The sequence below is a fragment of the Amblyomma maculatum genome, chromosome 4 (assembly GCF_055883805.1).
Source record: "Amblyomma maculatum isolate TAMU_Amacu chromosome 4, ASM5588380v1, whole genome shotgun sequence".
Classification (NCBI taxonomy): domain Eukaryota; kingdom Metazoa; phylum Arthropoda; class Arachnida; order Ixodida; family Ixodidae; genus Amblyomma; species Amblyomma maculatum.
This window is the reverse complement of record NC_139347.1, coordinates 173,044,545-173,065,915: the sequence shown is the minus strand read 5'-3', so window position 1 is coordinate 173,065,915 and position 21,371 is coordinate 173,044,545. Positions and strand designations below refer to the sequence as shown.

Genomic DNA, 21,371 nt, shown 5'->3' with positions numbered 1-21,371 from the left:
CTACGACTCCATGAACTACCCTGAGCAGTTCAGTTCTGTTCAGTTCAGTCGTTCAGTCGTGTCCGACTCTTCGTGACCCTATGGACCATATCACGCCACGCTTTCCGGTCTCTCACTATCTTCCTAACATCACATAACTTCATCTGCAGCGCCTCGAGGATGCCACCTAATCACTGCGTTCGTTGCCTACCCCTTCTCCGGTGACCCTCAACCTTTCCTAACATCTAATATTTCTCCAGCGACTCCTCTCTTCTCATCCGATGACCAAAGTAGCTGAGCTTGAACTTTAGAATTTGACCCTCCAATGAGCAGTTAGCGTTTATGGTCGACAATATCGACTGATTTGATCTTCTGGCAGTCCAAGGAACTCTCAAGCGTCTCCGCCAGCACCATAATTCAAACGCGTCAATTCTTTGGCGGTCAGCCTTCTTCACAGTCCAACTCTCGCATCCAACAACACAACTTAAAAACCCTAGCAAGATTTATACGGATCTTGGTTGGCAGTCTAATGTCTCTGTTGTTTACTAGGCGGTCAAGGCTAGCCAAGGCTCTCTTTCCCACAAGCAGGCGTCTCCTAATTTCATGGCTGCAGTCTCCCTCCAGGATAATCTTGGAGCCCAAGAAGAGAAAATCTGTCACTCTTTCCACTTATTGTCCCTTGATGCTCCAGGACTTGATAGGGCAAGATGCCATGATCTTTGTATTTTTTTGTTCAGTTTTATGCCCAAATTTCTCACTCTCATGCACGCGCATCAGAAGTCTGTTGAGTTCCAGTTCACTTTCTGAGCAACAGGTTTACAAATCTGGCTCTTCTCATCGTTCACGTTACACTCCTGATTCCGGCGACCCATGACAAGCACCTTTGCGCGATATTTCACCTTCATCGAACAGAAGTATGACACCACCTCCAGCTTCCTGCGCGCGCCCTTCGCCATGGCCCCGGCGCCGCTAACCGCCGCCGGAAAACTAGTCCGCGCAACCGATGGGGGTGAGTTCGCTGGAAGTTCGCTGTTACAAGAGATACCCCCACCTGTGCCTGTGTTACGAAACAATGTCCACGTTTTAGTTGATAGTGTTCCTGTGATGGCTTTAGCTGATAATGGGGCCAGCATATCCGTAATGAGTGCTTCAATTAGGCGTCGCCTCGGAAGAAAAGTGTTATTTGAGTGGGATATAAGTGTTCACTTTTGCGGTGTGAGTGGCGAACCATTGCTTGCTGTTGGAGTGTGTAGTGTATAGATCCTTTGGGTGGCGAAGTGTTCCGTGCGGAAATGGCAGTGCTCACCCTATCAAGGCACGACATCATCCTTGTGCTCAACTTTTTAAAGATCTGGGGCATTAATGTCGACTGCCAAACTGGCGAGCTTGGCGTCGGCAAATGTGTTATCCCTGGTCTGATGGAAGGCTCGCGTAGTGATGTGGCTGCGTTTGGGTGTTTCTGAAGATACCGTTGTGCCTCCATCCTCAGCTGTATGTGTACACGTTTCCTGCCTTGATGCCATCCACGACATGTCTGAAGCGACTTTAGATCCGGTGCACCTCACCTGCATCAAGAAAAATGTCTTGATTCCTCATGCCATGGTGTCTGTTGCCAAAGGCAGCACTGCACTCTGGACAGTGAATTGCTCTACGGAACCTGTTGTTCTTCCCACAGGTTTGAAACTTGCATCCTGCAGTAATGACCCACTAATATCTGTTGACCTAATTACCGACGCCATAGACAAAGCAGTGACTGATATCCAAGATGAATCGCGACTGCTTCGTATGATTGACCCCTCGCTGTCAACGAAGGAGCGCTGTGCACTGCTGGCCATTCTATGGCGACACGTCTCCTTGTTTGACTTTTCCCAACCGGGTGGCCCATCTTTAATTCCTGCTTCACGTATCCTACACAGGATCGACACTGGCGCCTCGCATCCGATTCGCCAAAAGCCCTATCGAGTGTCACCGTCTGAACGAAAGGTGATAAATGAACAAGTGAACGAGATATAAACGAAGGGTTTTATTCAAGAGTCGTCGAGTCCTTGGGTAGCTGCAGTGATTCTTGTCAGGAAGAAGGATGGCACATGGCTTTTTTGCGTTGACCACTGTCGTCTAAATGCAGTCACTAGGAAAGACGTGTACACTCTCCCCCTATAGATGATGCCACTGACTGTCTTTTTTCTGCCTCCTGCTTTCGACCGTTGGCCTCAGATCGGTCTATTGGCAAATACCTGTCCGCCGGGTAAACAGAAAAAACTGCATTTATCACACCAGATGGCCTTTCTGAATTCAATATAATGTCATTCGGCCTCTGTAATGCACCCGCCACCTTCGAACGAATCATGGACACCATACTCCGCGGTTTAAAATTGGAGGTGTGTGTGTGTTACTTGGACAATGTCGGGATTTTTGGGAAGAAGTTCAGCGAGCACAATGAACGTTTAGCTCTTGCGCTGGGCTGTATGCGCAAAGATAGTCTCGCGCTGAACTCAAAGAAGTGTCGTTTAGGCGCATTGCAAGCGCTAATTCTCGGACATCTCGTCGATAAAAATGGCGTCAGACCTGATGCCGCAAAGGCAGCAGCGGTTGCCTCTTTCAAGCCACTCTATTCCGCCAAAGCATTACGGAGTTTCCTAGGTTTTTGTAAGTATTTTCACCGTTTTATTCACTTCTTTGCTGATATCGTACACCCCTGACAAGCCTCCTTCATAAAGATGTAGCTTCCGAGTGGACACCTGAGTGCGATTCAGCCTTCCGCCACTTGAAATTTCTTCGTACGTCGCAACCTGTGCTCCGCCACTTCGATCTTTCAGAGCTCACGGACGTGGATACCGACTCAAGTGGTGTTGGAATTGGCGCAGTTCTTGTCCAGCACTGTGACAGCAAGGAGCACGCCGGGGCGTACGCGATTCGCTCCCTAGTAAGCCGTAGTGCAGTTATACTGTCACTGAACAGGAATGCCTCGCTGCCGTTTTCGCCATACAACGTTTTCGGTCGTATCTTTATGAACGACTGTTTGCGTTCGTCACAGATTACCATGCCCTCTACTGGTTAGTTAATCTCAAGGACCCATGTGGCTGCCTTGCACGATGGGCCCTACGGTTGCAAGAGTATGACTTTACAGTCGATACGAACCTGGCCGTAAGCACTCTGACGCAGACTGTCTTTCGTGCCTTCCTCTTCCTAGGACGGAGTCTGACGCCTATGATTTTGAGAACTGCGTAGCGTCGGTATCAACGATTTTTCATGACATCTTCACGTTTATAGAAGTAATACAAAAAGATCCCACCTTGGAATCTATCTTCGCAGCGGCTCAAGATCGGTCAGGTGGACACCGATATTGTGTGTTGATCGCCTGCTCTGCAAGAAAAGCTATTCCTCGACAGGTCCCCACTTCCTTCTGGTTGTTCCGAGAAGCCTATGCCATCCTATATTACAGGCCATGCACGACGACCCTAGTCTTGGAACTTTAAGAACGCTCCACCACACTCAGGAGCACATCTATTGGCCAAAAATGCGAACTACTGAGCGGTATGTTGCCAGCTGCACCCAGTGTTAACGTTACAAGCGTCCAAGCGTGGTAGCGGGGCAACTTCACCCCATCACACCACCGATACGGTAACTAACATTCTGTCCCTGTACAGCCTTTATCAAAAGTTTACAGCCCAGGGGGTCTACTTCTGAGCGATGGTATGTGGCTCGTAATGCATTCCCAGGTTTTCATATACTTGTTGAAGGCAAGAAGATTTTTCGGCCTACCCTCTCCAATGACTAGCATTTCCACGATTATTACAGAAGTGATATTACACTGATTAAAAGCAAACCATCTGGGCTGTAAACTTTTGCTAAAGGCTTTCATCGACGCAGATCATAAAAACTGGGACAGTGTACTACCGCCCATTACCTACTCAACTCCACCAGTCATGAGACCCCTAGCTTTAGTTCATTCTTTCTGCTCTATGCTCGCCACCCACGATATACCCTGGACACCATCCTCCCGTTTTCAGCCCCTAGTGATGAAGATACCTCGGTAGCCGACCCAATCTGCTCTGCCGAAGAAGCTCGCGTGGCTTGCCCGCCTTCGCATCTTGACGTCCCAGGATCGCTCGAAAGCACGGTACGATACCCACCACCGTCACGTTATTTACCAGCCTGGAGATTTGGTCTTGCTGTGGCGGCCTATCAGGAAGCAGGGTCTGTCAGAAAAGCTGCTGTGCCACTACAATGAACCATTTGCGTTCTTGCCCAACTTAGCGAGCTCAATTATCGCATCGCTCGCCTCACCAAAAGCGGCCGTCGCCCACGTCATTCCTTTAAAGTCTTATGGATCACGCGACGATGTTTAAGTCACCCAGCGGGCTTCAGCTGCATCGGGGGAAGTGTGACGCCCAGAAATAGAGACAAGAGAAGATGAGGTCGACGAAGAAGCGGCTCGTGATGGGACTCTCAAGTGGACACAGCTGAGTCTTCGACGCTCGTCCTGCGTGAACTGAAACCTCGCTTGTAACTATATTATAAATTTTTGGGACTGCTTCGCACGTGTAAAGAGGGGAATAAGATATGATCCAGTTCGGATCTACTACGAAACAATAAAAGTTGACGACGACGTGTAAGGAGCATCGGAAATGATTGATCTTACAAAACAAAAAATTTGCAGCCAATTTTCACAGGTAATCAAATGCGAAGAACGTGCGTAGCACTGCTTATCCCCGCTATTCCTTTCCATCGCTTGCTGTCGTGCAGCCCGTTGGAGTTTCCGCCGCACGTTTGTTCTTTTTTGCTTCGGCATCCGTTTCACGACGACGCTCAGTGCCTTGAGCCGTTTCCTGAGCACGCTCGGCATGTTTCCTCATTCTTTCTGCTTCTAGACTATCCGCTTAGCTGCAATATCAGAATCAGTAAACTCATGATCCTGCTGGGATCGTCTGCAATGGGTTCGGCATTGATGCCTAGCCTCAGCAAGACAAGCCTCCCGGCTTTGGTGCGCGCCAGTCTGGAGTACTGTGCTATTAAATGCGCTTCCTTGAGTTCATCAAGTGTGTTGTGCATTCCAAGAACTAAGAGCCTATCGGTTGAGGTGTTTCTCGATAGACCCAGTGCTGTCTTGTAAGCTTGCCGGATAAGACATTCAACCTTTTGCTTTTCGTCTTGGTAAAGGTGCAGATAGGGCAGGGTGTAGACTAGCCTGGTGATAACGAAAGCCTGAATGAGTCTACAGGTGTCGCGTTCTTTCATGCCCCTCCTCTTCTTGGCTATTCGCTTGATTAGTCTGGTTGTTTGGGTGACTGTTGTGGTCAGTTTATCTAATGTTCCTAAATTTATGTGGTTACTCTGAATGAACATGCCTAGGATTCTGATGGTGTCTACTTGTTTGATTGGCAGTCCTTTGAGCTGTACCCTGATTGCAGGAGGCGGAGGTCTGTTCTTTCGATTAGGGCCTTCTCGAACTACAAAGAGTTCGGGCTTAGAGTGTGAACATTCAAGACCCGCCCTTAGAGCATAAGTCTCAATGGTGTCGACTGCTTCCTGAAGCGCACTTTCTATTTGGGCATCACTTCCCCTGTTCACCCACAGGGTAATGTTGTCCGCGTAAAACGTATGCTGTAGCCCCTCGATGGCGGCGAGAGTGAGCTCGGCCGTCTTGTTCGTAAGGAAGGACCGGACGTATCCGAAGACTCTCTCTCCAGGATTCAAAAGCGAGAGGTTTTCTAATATCGCCTCGTGCGAGACGTTATCGAAGGCTTTACAGAGATCAAGCCCATTTATTGCCCTCGTTCTATGACAGTACCTGCGATCCATAACATCCCTCGACAGCTGGATCACGACATCCTGCGTGGAGAGGTTGGGTCTGAATCCTATCATGGTTGAGGGAATGAGGTCGTTGTCCTCTACATAACCCTGCAGCCTGCTGAAAACGATGTGTTCCATTAATTTGCCTAGGAACGACGTTAACGAAATGGGTCTTAGGTTTTCTATTTAAGCTTCTTCCCTGGTTTCGGTATGAATGTCACTTTGGCATGTCTCCATTCTTGCGGTACCTCTCCTTTCCTCCAGTAGGTGTTCATGAGGTCAGTTAGGGCCGAAACTGAGCTGATATCTAGGTTCCCGAGGATTTTGTTTGAGACGCCGTCTGGTGCCGCCGCCGAGGTCGTCCTGAGTTGTCCTGTCGCGTACAACACCTCCGCTTCCATAAAGTCCTCGTCCAACTGTTCATTGAGGAGTCCTCCATACATAGGGAGTAGGCTAGTGCTAGATGTCATGTTCAGGTACATTTGACATAGTGCATTTAGTAGCTCCGTGTCCGTACCTTCATACTTTTGTATAATTTGTGCGAGGTGGTCCTGCGCAGCAGATTTTGTTTGCGTTGGGTCGAGCAAGTGTCGGAGCAAGAGCCAGGTTTTCTTATTGCCGAGCTGTCCGTTCATTCCATCGCAGATTTGCCCCCACTGTTGTTTCTCCAGGTCGCTGGCATGTGCCTCTATCTGCGTCTCTAGTTGTGCAATGCGCCGTCGCAGCGTTCTGTTGAAACGCTGCTTTTTTCAACGGCAAAGTAAAGTAGGGTTTCGGAAATGGTACTCTACTATCGATCATATCCATACCATCAATCAGGTGATAGAAAAATGCTCGGAATATAACCAGCCCCTATACATAACATTCATTGATTACGAAAAAGCATTTGACTCAGTTGAAACCTAGGCGGTGATGCAGGCATTGCGAAATCAGGGGGTAGACGAGCCGTACGTGAAAGTGCTGGAAGATATATATAGTGGCTGCACAGCAACCATAGTTCTGCATAAATAAAGCAACAAAATTCCCATAAAGAAAGGTGTTAGGCAAGGAGACACAATCTCCTCAGTACTATTCACAGCTTGTTTAGAGGAAGTATTCAGAGACTTGGAATGGGAGCAGTTAGGGATAAGGGTAGATGGAGAATACCTCAGTAATCTGCGATTTGCTGATGACATTGCCTTGCTAAGCAACTCGGGGGATGAACAAATAATGATTGATGATCTAGACAGAAAAAGTAGAAAGGTAGGCTTGAAAATCAATATGCAGAAGACTAAGGTAATGTTCAACAGCCTCGGGAAGGAACAGCAGTTTACATTAAGTAGCGAATTACTGGAAGTAGTAGGCGAACATGTCTACTTAGGGGCAGGTAGTAACCGCAGATCCGGACCATGAAAAGGAAATAACAAGAAGAATAAGATTGGGATGGAGCGCATTTGGCAAGCACTCGCAGATTATGACTAGCAGCTTACCGGTATCGCTCAAGAGGAAAGTATACAACAGTTGCATCTTGCCTGTACTCACCTATGGGGCTGAAACGTGGAGGCTAACCAAGAGAGTTCTACTTAAGTTGAGGACAACCCAGAGGGCTATGGAACGAAAAATGGTAGGCGTAACATAAGGAAATAGAAAGCGTGCAGAGTGGGTCAGAGAAATAACTCAAGTTACCGACATTCTAGTGGAAATTAAGAAGAAGAAATGGACATGGGCAGGACATGTAGTTCGAAGAGAGGATAACCGATGGTCGCTGAGGGTAACAAACTGGATTCCAAGGAAAGGAAAGCGTAGCAGGGGGTGGCAGAAAGTTAGGTGGACGGATGAGATTAAGAAGTTCGCAGGGGTCAAGTGGATGCAGCTAGCACAGAACCGGGTTAAGTGGAGAAATATGGGAGAGGCCTTCGCCCTGCAGTGGGTATAATAAGGCTGATGATGATGATGATGAAAGTAAACTAGCGTGAGCCTCCCACATGTGCAGTAGCCGCGCGTCTGTGGTTGTGTTGTCCTGACCTGCGGATTGTATTTCGCCTGTGGTGCTGTGAACGTCATTAAATGCTCTGGTCCGGTCTTTAAGGTCGGTTATGTTGGAGGGGGCGGTTTGTTCCCTCAGTTTTCTAAATTTTTTCCCGTCCGTAATTGTGGCTTTCGTGGTTAGGCGTTTATGTGGCGTTGTGTTGAACTTGACGGAGATAATGTAGTGGTCACTGCCTAGCGAGTGTTGCGTGTTGTTCCAGCGACCGTCCCGAATGTTTTTGCTTAGTGTTAGATCAAGAGAGGTGTCTGCACTTACGCTGTTGCCTATTCTAGTGACTTCCTGTGGATCGTTAAGAATGGAGAAACCAAAATCTTGGGCTGCTTCCCAGATTCTGATGCCTTCGGGCGTGGTTTTATTGTAACCCCATGCCGTGTGACGTGCGTTAAAATCGCCTACCACCAGTAACTGTGCCCTGACTGCGAGCTTTAGTACCTTCTCTAGTAGACGCGGTATTCCTGAGCCCGCGTCTTTGGGTGAGCTGTACAAGTTTAGGATGAAGAGCGTTGTATCTCCTGTTTTCCTAGGGACAATTTCTAGCAAAGTAATTGACGTCGGTGTCATCGAATGTGTGCTATATGGCGGTGATGTTTCGCTGAATGAAAGTAGCGGTGAGCTGGTCCCGCTTGTTCGAAACGCCTGTTTGTACAAAAGCTTTGTAGCCTGGTAAATTGATTGGTCCCCTATTTTCTTGAGCGCTATTACATCTCGTTTGCTAGCTGAGTTTTGAATGTGGAGCAGCAGGTTGTCCCGCTTGCCGCGGAACGTCCTGCAGTTCCACTGCCATACCTCAATTTCTTGGCGAGGGGCCATCTTTGTGCAGAAGATTTGGCAAGGTTGTCGGTACCTCTGCATGGTTACTGTGGGATACACAACGATCACTTGGACGAACCCATTACTGAATCCGAAGTGCGAGCAGAGCTTGCTAGGCTAAATACTAATTCAGCGTCCGGGCCTGATGGGGTAAGCAACAAATTGCTCAGAAATCTCGACGACAACTTTATAACAGCACTCACTGCCTGCATGCTGTAATGTTGGGAGGCGGGTGAGATTCCTAAGCAGTGGAAGTCGGCTAAGGTGGTACTTATTCCTAAACCGGGGAAACCTCTGTCGATCGAGGATCTAAGGCCTATACCCCTAACCTCCTGTGCAGGGAAATTGATGGAGCATGTAGTGCAGACACGTCTCAGCAACTACACGAAAGACCACCATCTTTATCCTATCTCCATGGTGGTATTCAGGTCTCATCTCTCAACGCAGGACGTGATGCTGCAACTAAAACATGAAATTCTGGACTCACAAACGCGGGACACGAAGGTCATCCTGGGTCTTGACCTGGCGAAGGCTTTCGATAACGTCACGCACAAGGCGATCCTGGATAATCTCAGCCTCCTGGGAGTAGACCCGAAAACCTACAACTATGTTAAAAATTTCCTTTCCGCAGAGCGGCCCAAATTAACTTCGGGGAAAGTAAATCAGACTACATAGAGCTAGGTAGCAAGGGGACCTCGCAGGGATCTGTACTGTCCCCGCTTCTATTCAGCGTGGCCATGATCGGGCTTCCTAGCAAACTAGCAGCGATTGAAGGTCTCAGTCATTGCATGTATGCGGATGACATTACTATGTGGATTGGCAAAGGACCCGACGGTCAAATAGAGGAGACTCTCCAAATGGCCATAGGAGAAGTTGAAAAATACGTAAATGATAGGGGACTTAGGTGCGCCCCGCAAAAATCGGAAATGCTTTTTTACCAACCAAAGAGGAAATTGTTGTGTAATCGCGGCTATAGCGATAGCGGTGGCGCGATTATCGCGAGAGTTGGCTATAAGATAAGCGACGTCGTTCGGGCACCGGGCCGCATTCCACTACAAGTTGTGATGGAATAAACTACGTTCGGTTACCAACCCACCGGGCCTTCGTCTGCTGTTCCCCCGACGAAACACGACATTGGCGACCAGGATGGGATCCTGACCAACCGACATGGCAACGGATGATCCGGCAGTTCAGTGACGCAAGTCTTCGGTCGACTGGGACATATCGAGCCTTTCGACGAGTCTACGAGCGACTGGCCGTCGTACGAGGAACGATTGACGTCGTTTCTTCTGGTCAACCGTATCCCCGAGGATGACAAGGTACATGCTTTTTTGAGTCTCGTAGGCCCAAAGACAGTCTCCTCAAGTCGTTGACCGCACCTGATTTGCCGTCAGCTAAAAGTTTCGACGTGTTAAAGAAGCTTCTAGGTGACCACTTGTCACCAAAACCGTCGGTAATTAGCGAACGCGCGATGTTTCACAGAAGAGCGCAACTCGAGACTGAGTCCATTTCAGAATTTGTAGCTCAGTTGCGCAAGTTGGCGCATACATGCGAATTTGAGGCGGCCCTAGATCAGTCTCTGCGGGACCGTTTCGTCTGCGGTTTGCGCAGAGAAGACATACAGCGTGTGTTATTCACGGAGGATAACAAGCTAACTTTCCAGAAAGCTGTGGAACGACGCTTGCCATGGAAGCGGCTAAAAAGAGCGTGGCAGAAGCGCACACCTCTGAAATGAGCGTACCGGACGTTCACAAGGTCAAAACGGTTGGGGAAAGTGGTTTGACGCCGCGGAATTCCTATCGCTGCGGGTCTGCGAAGCATGCAAGTCGTTCATGCCCGCATATCGCAGACACCTGTTTCAAATGTGATAAGAAAGGACACATTCAAAGAGTGTGCCAAGCTAGTAAGCAGCGAAAGCCAAAGGGAGAGCGGCGAACCTCGGTGAAGGTGTTAATTCCCGGTCAAGCGTCTGTTAACATGAAGGAAATTTGTTTCGCCTGGCCTGGAACCGATAAAACTTTTGATTAACGTGCAAGGTGTACCTTTGGAAATGGAGCTGGATACTGGGGCTACTGTGTCCGTCATGTCTTTGCATCAGTTTCGTTAGATGTTTCCCTCGATTAAGATCATGGCAACGACGCTCAAGCTAAAGACGTTCCAGGAAGCCATCGTTGAGCCTGTCGGAGTTGCTCACGTTGCCGTGCAGTATGGAGAACAGAGGGCCCAGCTGCCTCTTTACATCACGAGAGAAAAGGGACTCCCTCTGCTGGGTCGACAATGGTTGCAAGCCATCCGACTCGACTGGACCCGTAATTTTGAGCTCGACGCCATTTCAAGGTCAGATGTTTCTGCATGTTTAAGTCAAATCGGCAGATTACGCACGCTTCTAGAGAGGTACCAGAGTTTGTTTAAGGACGAACTGGGGACGATTTCAGGAGAAAGAGCGGAATTGGCACTAAAGGAAGATAGTGTGCCGAAATTTCTAAAGGCAAGAAGTGCGCCCTTTGCATTGCAACCTGCAGTCGAGGCAGAGCTTAAGAATTTGGAAGGCATGGGAGTAATTTCACCAGTCGCGACGAGTGACTATGCCACACCGGTGGTACCAGTAGTAAAGAAAGACGGTAGCATAAGGCTATGCGGAGATTACAAGTCTACCCTAAATCCTCGTCTTGAAACTGACCGGTACCCACTCCCGAGAGTCGACGAGTTGTTTGCAGCGCTCGCAGGGGGCTAAGCGTTTTCTAAAATTGACCTCAATCGAGCGTATCAGCAGGTAGTAATGTCGGAGTCTTCAAGAAAATACTTGACTCTTAATACCCACAAAGGGCTTTTTGTCGTTAACAGGCTGCCGTTCGGAGTTTCATCGGCACCTTCCATTTTTCAAAGAATTATGGACACAATGATGAAAGACTTGAAAGGTGTCAGCTGCTATTTGGATGATGTTCTCATCACAGGCAGGACGCCGGATGAGCACTTTGCCAATCTCGAAGCGGTCCTAAAGCAGTTGATGGAGCGCGGGGTTCGAGTAAAAAAAGAAAAGTGTTGGTTCGTTCAAAAAGAACTGCGGTATCTGGGTCATGTTATCAGCGCAGCAGGAGTCAGTACAACGCCAGAGAAGATAGAAGCGCTAGTAAAAGGTTCTGCGCCCACTTGCAAGCAGCAGCTGCAGTCGTTTCTGGGCATCGTGAATTACTACGGAAAGTTTGCTCCACGATTGTCCACTCTTGCTAGCCCTCTTCACAAACTGCTGCGTTGCGGCGAGCCATGGCGTTGGGATGAATCGTGTCAAGTGGCTTTCGAGGAAATCAAGAACGCGTTGACGACATCCTCTGTGCTGGCGCATTACGACCCAGATAAACCTTTGCAAGTGGCATGTGACCCTTCCCAGTATGGCGTGGGGGCAGTACTTTCTCATGTTGCAGAAAATGGAAGCTCCCGCCCGGTCGCTTATGCGTCACGCACATTAACTGACGCCGAGAAAAAGTAGTCAACTAGAAAAGGAAGCGCTTGCCATTATTTTTGCCATCAAAAAATTTCATTTCTACATCTGTGGAAGATGTTTCACGTTGATTACGGACCACAAGGCAGTTACAAGCGATACTGGGGCAAAAGGCAGGCATTCGGCCGATTGCGGCAGCACGTTTGCAACGATGGGCTGTCACTTTGTCTGCTTACAAATACTCGCCTGTGTACAAAAAGTCCAGTGACAACGCAGAAGCAGATTTTTTTTTTTCAAGGTTCCCTCTTAACAGCCAGGAGGACGGCACGTCCGAAGGCGAGGAATCGTTCTATGCGTTGCGCCTGGAGTCGATGCCTGTATCTGCCAAAGAGATCGCGCGAGCTACATCACGTGATCCATTGCTTTGCAAAGTGCTCCAGTATACAAGTATAGCCTGGCCACTGCACTTACGAGATGCGAGCCTAAAGCAATTTTTTGACAGACAGTTGCAGCTCAGTGTGCATCAAGGGTGCCTCATGTATGGAATGAGGGTTGTGATCCCGTCTTCCCTACGAGAGTCAGTGCTCGAAGAACTGCACCAAGGTCATCCCGGCATCGTGCGGAGCAAGGAATTGGCTCGCAGTTACGTATGGTGGCCGTCAATTGATGCAGACTTGGAAACAAAGGTACGAAGTTGTCAAGCGTGCCAAGAGCAACGGAATGATCCATGTAAAGCACCTCTGCATCCTTGGGCATGGCCGACCGCGCCGTGGAGGAGTATTCATCTGGACTTCGCGGGGCCTTTCAGAGGAACAATGTTTCTAGTGGTAGTAGATGCCCACTCAAAGGGGCCAGAAGTGTTTGTCATGCGGAGCACAACGTCCGAACGTACTGTTGCTTGCTTACGTGAACTTTTCTGCAGATTCGGAATACCGGAGACTGTAGTGTCTGACAATGGACCACAACTGGTTTCCGATGAGTTCAAGGCATTCATGCGGAACATCGGAGCCAGACATGTCGTGAGCGCCCCTCACCACCCAAGCACAAATGGTGTGGCAGAACGTTTCGCGCAAACGTTGAAGTCTGCACTACGCAAGGCATCTCCTGGTGAGTCTGTCGAAAACACACTTCACAACTTTTTGCTGGCGTACCGAAATACGCCCCATCCTACGACGGGAGAGGCTCCAGCTAACCTATTGATAGGTAGAAGATTGCGTACTAGGCTGGACGCAATCAAGCCTACAGTGGAGGGAAAGGTGATGCACAAGCAGTTCACCCAGATGCAGAACCGTAAAAGCAAGAGGGGCTGTTTTGGCATTAATGAAAGTGTTTTAGTTCGAAATTACAGAGGCTCGCCGAAGTGGGCTCGTGGGACTATATTAGAGAAGACTGGACCAGTCTCCTACAAAGTCATGGTGGCCACACCCCGAGGCAAGTTCATCTGGCGTCGGCACCTCGACCAGCTGCTGGATAATTCAAGCCCTACGGTGACAAGGTCTACCGACACAGACTGCGTGCAGGGGCTCGCTTTTAACTGTTGTATAAGGATACAATTGCACCCTTTAAATAAAAGGGGAGGAGTGTTGTGTAATCACGGCTATAGCGATAGCGCGATAGCGGTGGCGCGATTATCGCGAGAGTTGGCTATAAGATAAGCCACGTCGTTCGGGAACCGGGCCGCATTCCACTACAAGCTGTGATTGAATAAACTACCTTCGGTTACCAACCCACCGGGCCTTCGTCTGCTGTTTCCCCGACGAAACACGACAGAAATCACGGTCGGATTCCCCGCGGATATCTGTTAAGGCTCAGTGACTCGATATCCCGACGGTGGACAGGATTAGAGTCTTAGGGATGTACATTCAAAACAACGGTTTCAATGGAGAAAGAATAAAAAAGTTGGAGATATGCGCGCAACAGACTATGCGGCTCATCCGCAGAATCGCAAATAGGCGCTATGGCATGACAGAAACGAATCTAATCAGATTAGTTCAAGCCTTTGTAATAAGTAAGATTGCTTACGTAGCTCCTTTCCTTAATCTGAAGGCTGCGGAGAAGTCCAAGCTGAAAGGGATCATTCGCACAAGTGTCAAGAAGACGCTGGGTTTACCAATTCGGACCCCCACCGCAAAACTTTTAGAACTAGGTCTTCACAACTCAATGGATGAAATTGTGGAGGGCGTGACAATCTCGCAGTACGAAAGGCTGTCGGGAAGCGTTACAGGCAGGAAAATCCTAGCGAAACTAGGAATAAATTACGAGAGTCAGCGAGGTCCGAAAGTGGACATGCTTAAGAGCGTGCGCGATAGGCTGATGATCCCACCACTGCCGAAAAACATGCATCCCGTCCACCGCAAGGATCGCAGAGAGAAACGGGCTGAAGCCCTCGGCAAATGTTTCAAAAACTACCCGATAGAAGATGTGGCCTACGTGGACGCAGCTAATTGCGGGAAGGGGAGAATGGTGATAGCGGTAGCTAGCGCCGAGACTTATCTCCGAGCCGTCGCCTCGATCATGACGGGCAGTCCCGAAATTGCAGAAGAAGCCGCCATCGCACTTGCAATAGTGGGCACGGATGCGTCAACGATAGTCAGTGACTCAAAGGTAGCAGTGATGAACTTTGCCAAGGGGAGGGTCTCACCTCTGATGAACGGAATCCTGTGGACTGCAAGGGGCGACCGCAAAATTCGCAGTCTGGACACCTGCACACGCATCCCTGGCTGGAAATGCAGCAGCTCAAGAACTGGCTCGAGGTCTTGCTCTCCGAGCCAGTGGCCATACCGAGGGCTTCGCAGACAGGGATCGTCTTGTGTGTTACAGAGAGATCACGCAACATTATAGGCTTAATCGAACGAAGTACCCCGCCGCTGATAAATCATTGACAAAGGGTCAAGCCACCTCTTGGCGCCATCTCCAAACTTATACGTTTCCGAACCCGGTTATGTGTAGTCGTTATTATCCGGGACAATATTCAAACGAGTGTAAGCAATGTAAGGCCAAAGCGGATCTCAACCATATTCTCTGGAAATGCCCTTTTGACCCCCTGGAGGGACAAAAAATAAAGTCACTTGAACAATGGGAGGCTCTCCTACTCAGCTCCGATTCGGAGACTCAAACAAAAGTCGTCCAACTGGCCGAAGACGCCGCCAGGAGCCAAGACCTTCTGGCCGCCGTTTAGGCGAGGGGTCTATATGCCCTTCAGACTGTCGGCAATAAACGTTTTACAATCCAAAAAATCATGTGTGTCCGTACGGGCGTTGCTAATTGCATCCCTATCAGTGAGACTTTTGTTTAAGGCATTGAGTCTGGCGTGATGGTCAGCTGTGTTGGCATTAATTTTGGCTTCGAGTTTCCTGATGTCCTCGTCCCTGGTTGGTTCCAGAGGGGTTCCCTCAGGGGAGCTTCCAAAGGTTTTTTTGGCTTTGACGCCCTGCTCGTCCCTGGTTGGTTCCTGGGGGTTCCCTGAGGGGAGATTTCCGCAAGTTTTTAGTTACGACTTCCGGCTCACTGTCCGAAGGTGCCGGACGTTTTAAGGTATTGGATGATTCAACCTCCATATCTTGTGGCACAGTCGCGTTTATGACACACGTGTTAAGAACGCCAGTAGCTAGGGGAGGTTTAGGACTTGCCATTTGTTTTGATGTAGGAACTGACGCTCTCGTGATTCTTTCGAGGGTTTCTATTCTTTTCATCATGTAAGCCAACTGCTCTCTCAGAAGTTTGTTTTCTGTTGCCAGCTGCTTTTCCAGGAGTGAAAGGCGCCATAATGGCTGCACTGCTCACCTGTGCGTAGGTGCCTTGGCTTACAAGCAGGGGGAATGCTTGGTCCATTCCTTTGTCCACGCTGCGGGCTTTAGTCTGGTCGGTCCGGCCGAGATCTTGGTGTCTGGTTTCCCGGCTCAGTGTACAGGTTTCATAGCCATGCCGCTGCTCGGCTGTCGCTCGAAGCGGAGTTCACACTTCTTAGAGCCCGTGAGGTGTTGGCCTCTGCATACGATGCACCTCGGCGTGCAGTCAGGTTGCTCTTTCGTTGGATGATGCATTCCGCACCTCCTGCAGAGGCTTTTCCTCTCCTTTATGCAGACGTCTGCGCGGTGTCCAGGCTTCCAGCAATTGAAGCACGTTTCCACGTTGTTCCTAAAGGGTTCGCACAGGTAAAGTCCCGAAGCGAATCGCATTCCTGTGGGTACCTGCGTGATGCCTCTGAAGGTCACCACGACAGACCTTGACTTTCCTATACATCTGGCGTCGGGAATCTCGTATTGGGGGTTCAATTTCTGGATGTTCTCAACAATCTGGTGGTGCGTCTGTCCATCGAGCGCTCCACGTACGACGCCTTTAATGGAGTTGTCTGGTGCCGCGATGTACGCATTAACGCGTAGCGTCTGGTCTTCGATTTGCACGTATTGCAGGGCTACGTACGCTTCGGTCCTTTTAGTGCAAGGCGAGCTTACGGTGAAGGAGTTGTTGGTGGGATTGATCCTCACCTGATCGAGGTACTGGGCTTCCTCGAAGTTTTGCTCGGCTCCTTTACACACGGCGCTCAGGAGCGTCTCTGCAGTGGTTGCACGGAGGTCAAAAACCACCTTGGGACCTAAATACCACTTTATAGTGTTCTATCGGTAGTGGAGGTAGCGGCTTCCTTCTCGGTAGCTGCTTCTTGGCCTGGGGCTTAGGAGCTGCGTTGGCGTCCGTTACCGGAATCGGCGGTGTGTTGCCAGGCTTCGGATGGGTCCTGTCATGGGCTTCGATGGCCAATGTCCACAATGCAGGATTGTTATATTCCTCCTCAGTGATCTCGTCCCCCTCTATCGTGTACACCATGGTGTCAGATCGCGGTGGAACTTGATGTGGAACTCAGTCGGAACGCGGTGGCCAAGCTCGCGCGTAGCCGATGATCACAAAAATGCCCAAACATAGGCCACAGGACGGTACTCGTCAACTGACAGTCACTCTACGTGGTCACCACCAGCTTTCTTGAGTCGTGTAGAACCAAACTCTCGATCAGAAAAGTTCTCGTCGCAGGAGCTCATGTGAGGTACGTCCTCACAGTCCAAGCGAACGGGCAAAAAAAAAACAATGCAAAGAGGATCAGAGCTAGTTGGAGTGGAGGAGCGAAGAAAAGAGCAAACAAAAAAGAAGTGAAAAGAAGGTGCAATAACATGAACAACTATAAGTGAAGGAAGAAACGCATGAAAAAACAAAGGTAGGAGGCTTGGAATGGAAAATTCCACATTATTACGAACATAATAAATAATAATTGGTTCACAGGAAGGGAAAGGCGCAGTATGTCACACTGTTTTCTGTGGACACCTCACCGCACCCTAAGGGAAGGGAGGATTGATTGATATATAGGAATTGAAAGGCGCGGTAACTGTCTCACTTGTTTTCTGTAGACACCTCAACCGCGTCACAAGGGAAGGGAGGAAGGTGGGAGTGAAAGTTGAAAGAGAGAAAGGGGAACCATAGCGGAGGGCTATGGAGTAATTTTGATCACCTGGGGATCGTTAACGTGCCCTGACATCGCACAGCACATGGTGGTGGTGGTAAAAATATTTTATTAAAAATGTTCCGGAGGTTGTAGCGGTGATTGGAGTACTCAGTCCGTCACCCGATTGGCGTAGGCTGCTGTCCTCGCTCTTTCGGTGAGTTCTTTTTGACTCCTTGCGTCCGAGCTGGTCAGAGCTGCCTCCCACCCCTCCTGCGTTGGCTGGTTAATAATAAGGGGGTTATAAGGGGTTCATAGGAAGGGAAAGGCGCAGTATCTGTCACACTTGCAGCTGTGGACACCTGAACCGCGCCGTAAGGGAAGGCAGGAAGGTGGGAGTGAAAGTGGATAGAGAGAAAGAGGAGCCGCAGTGGAGGGCTGCGGAGTAATTTCGACCACCTGGGGATCTTTAACGTGCGCTGACATCGCACAGCACACGGACGCCTCTTCGTTTCGCCTCCACCGAAACACAGCCGCCGAGGTCGGGATCGAACCCGGGAACTCCGGACAGTGGTCGGGCGTCTTACCACTGCACCACCCCTGCGGTGAGTCTGATTTCGTTGGCAGGCCCACACCATGTGGTACAGGTCCGCCGTCTCCCCGCAGAATTTGCATTGTGAGTCAAATGACTCTGGGTCTATTGCGTGTAGTCTTCGTAGGTTTTTAAAAGCGTTGGTCGGTAGCTTGCGGAGGTGTACCTCCTCCCATTTGTCTAGTGTCTTTGTCGGTGGAGGGTAGACCGGGCGAGATAATCTTAAGTGCTGAAGTAGGAGGTTCCACGAGATCCGTATTCGGTGCCCGGGGGAGAAATGCTCGGGCTGAGGCATGTGCGCTCTCGTTCCCTGGGATGCCTTGGTGACCTGGGTTGGTAGCCACGGGTGTAACTACCTTCAAGTATTTTAGCTGCTAGCAGTGCAATCCTGCCCCTAAGGTAATTGCGATATGGCGTCTGTGAACCTGTAAGAATGTATTCTGAGGTAGTATGTGTTGCAGCTAAGGCAATCGCCACTTCCCCAGGTGGTCGATACTTCCGGAGTCCTCCACTACGGAAGCGTCTCTCGTAGCCTGAGTCGCTATGGGACGTTAAACCCCACAAATCAACCAACCAACTTCTTTCGCAGCCAGTGTGTCTTGGCTGAGCAATATTAGTCCATCCACTGTGTGAGTTTGGTGCACTACCACAACGGCCGCCATTCCCCGTTCAGGACCCGCAGCATCGATATAGAAAACGCCCTCGCGCCCGCCATAGTGCCTTTTTACAGCTTCTGCTCGCACTTGTCATAGCTGATACGCCTCTTCGTTTCGCCTCCATCGAAACGCAGCCGCCGAAGTCTGGTTCAAACCCGGGTACTCAGGCACAGTAGTCGATCCTCTTACCACTGTACCACCCCGGAGGGGGACACCGTAAGGGAAGGAAGGAGAGTGGCAGTGAAGTGAGTAGAGAGAAAGAGGAGCCGCAGTGCAGGGCTACGAAGTAATTTCGACCAACTGGGGATATTTATCGTGCGCTGACATCGCACGATAATTATTCCCAGGTGATCGAAATTACTTCGTAGCCCTCCACTACGGCTCACCTTTCTCTCTTGCGCTGACATCGGAGCTTTCCGATAGAAGGGTGGTGGTTCCTGGCCCTACAGGCCTGGGACGGTGGTCAACGCCGGGGTGGTGCAGTGATAAGACGCCCGACTACTGTACCGGAGTACCCGTGTTCGAACCCGACCTTGGCGGCTCCGTTTCGACGCAGGCGAAACGAAGAGGCGTACGTGTGCGGTGCGATGTCAGCGCACGTTAAAGATCCCCAGGGGGTCGAAATCACTCCGCAGCCCTCCACTACACCTTCTCTTTCTCTCTTTCCACTTTCACTGCCACCTTCCTTCCTTCCCTTACGGCGCGGTTGAGATTTCCACAGAAAACGAGTCAGACAGTTACCGAGCCTTTCCCTTCCTGCAAGTCAATCAAGTCTTCTGTCGCTCTTCTTTTTCCTTTCTTCTCTATTTTTTTCTTCTGTCCGCACGAGGCAGCGGAGGTGGCTCAGCTACAGATGTTGAGTTTCAGGTTCTCAATTGTTGGGACGGTTCGGTTTTGTTTCCCTCTCCACATTCGAAGCAGTTCCGATTTCTCGGTCGAGCATGCGAGTCCTCTTTCTCCGAGATATTTCTGTACACAGGAGGCCGCTTCCTGTAGTTTTTCTTCCTTCTCCCCGACGGAACCGGTGTTCGTCCAGACTGTTATGTCGTCTGCATACATGGCGTGCCTGATGCCTTCGATCTTCTCTAATTTTCGTGCTAGACCTATCATAGCTATATTGAAGAGGATAGGTGAGATGACTGATCCTTGTTGTGTTCCTTTGCTTGGCGCGTGAATTTTGTTCGATCGAAGGTCTCCCATGCCGATGCTGGGCGTCCCGTCAGGGTTAGCGGGCTGGCGCCCGCTTTGGAACTTTCAAGTCCGGTAAAGATCCGAAAAAAGGGTCCTACCGCTTGAAATATGGCATGGTAGGATTGGTCGTCACGCGCTTCGTATACTCCTCAAAGCGAGCGACAGATTTAAAAACCACGAAGAAAACAAGACCAGACACAAAATTATATGGGTACCGGGGCACATGGGGGTGGCAGGGAACCAAGAGGCTGACAGGATAGGAGAGTTTCAAATTGGGCTAGTTGGTGGGTGTTATTCCTGTGCATTGTTGCGCTTACGTAGGAACTGGGACACAATCGGAGACGACACAGAACAGATGTGCGCAAACTATCAACTGCAGGTTTATTTCTGAGTGCATGTATGTATAGGCATTATCAAAACAAAAAACAAAATTAAAACAAAAAACAAAAATTCCGCGATCACATCGTCAAGGCAACATATCTTTTAACGTTCTGTCCAGCATTAAAGAACATGCCTTATCCTTCTGACTTGGCTGCTTGTTATTATATTCCCAAAAATTCTTTTTCTTGATTAGAAAGCTCGATAGAAGGTACGCTTACACATGGCCCTTCTTTTCCTGATTGTATGCAGTATGCTTCCCACAGTTCTCTGATTAGCTTCTCCCTTGAACTGAGCAGTATTGCTGTCTGCCGAAAGTTAGGTGTGCATTCTTTTTGGCATCTGGCGCAATGATCTGCCAGATTTCCCGGTGAGTTGACAAGACCGCAGTTGCGCCTATGTTCTCTGAGCCTCTCATTGACGCACCTACCGGTCTGGCCAACATACGTCCGCCCGCATGATAGCGGTATCTTATATACTACACCTTCGCGGCATTCCACGAACTTTGTCTCGTGTTTGACGCCACATGACTCCTCTTTCTCTGCACTGTATTCTTCATTTACTTTCGCGCACATAGCTTTCAATTTTTTGGGTGCGGAAAAAACGACTTTTACGTCGTGTCTTTGTGCAACCTTTTTCAGGTTGTGGGAAAGTGCATGGACGTATGGGATAACCACTGGCCTCTTCTTTTCTTTGACATTGTCTTGGTCCCTTATTCGTACTGGCCTTCTCATTATTTTTTCCGCCACTGAAACGAGCAATGGTGTCGGATAGCCTGCTTTTCTCAGCCGTGTTGCCTGCAAATGGAAGCTTTCTTGCATCTTGTGGCTACATGATTTCTTTATGGCCTGCTCTAAACATGCGGATGAACGGTGACACATGTGGTGTCACCGTTCATCCGCATAAGGTTTTTCATCGAACTCATTGCCGAGGCAAGATGTCGAACAAGAACCCTCACCTACGCTGTCACCCATGGATTGACAACCGAAGTTATTTCAGCTCTCTTTGGCTGGATGGCCCCGACAGAATCAACGTGTCGACGCCTGAGCAAGGTACTGCGATCAGAGACATGGAGG

General features: G+C 49.6%; 1 pseudogene; it reads left to right on the top strand.

Moving 5' to 3' along the window:
• Nucleotides 1-13,973: 13,973 nt before the first annotated feature.
• On the top strand, nucleotides 13,974-15,228 carry LOC146193503 (uncharacterized; annotated as a pseudogene).
• Nucleotides 15,229-21,371: the final 6,143 nt, after the last annotated feature.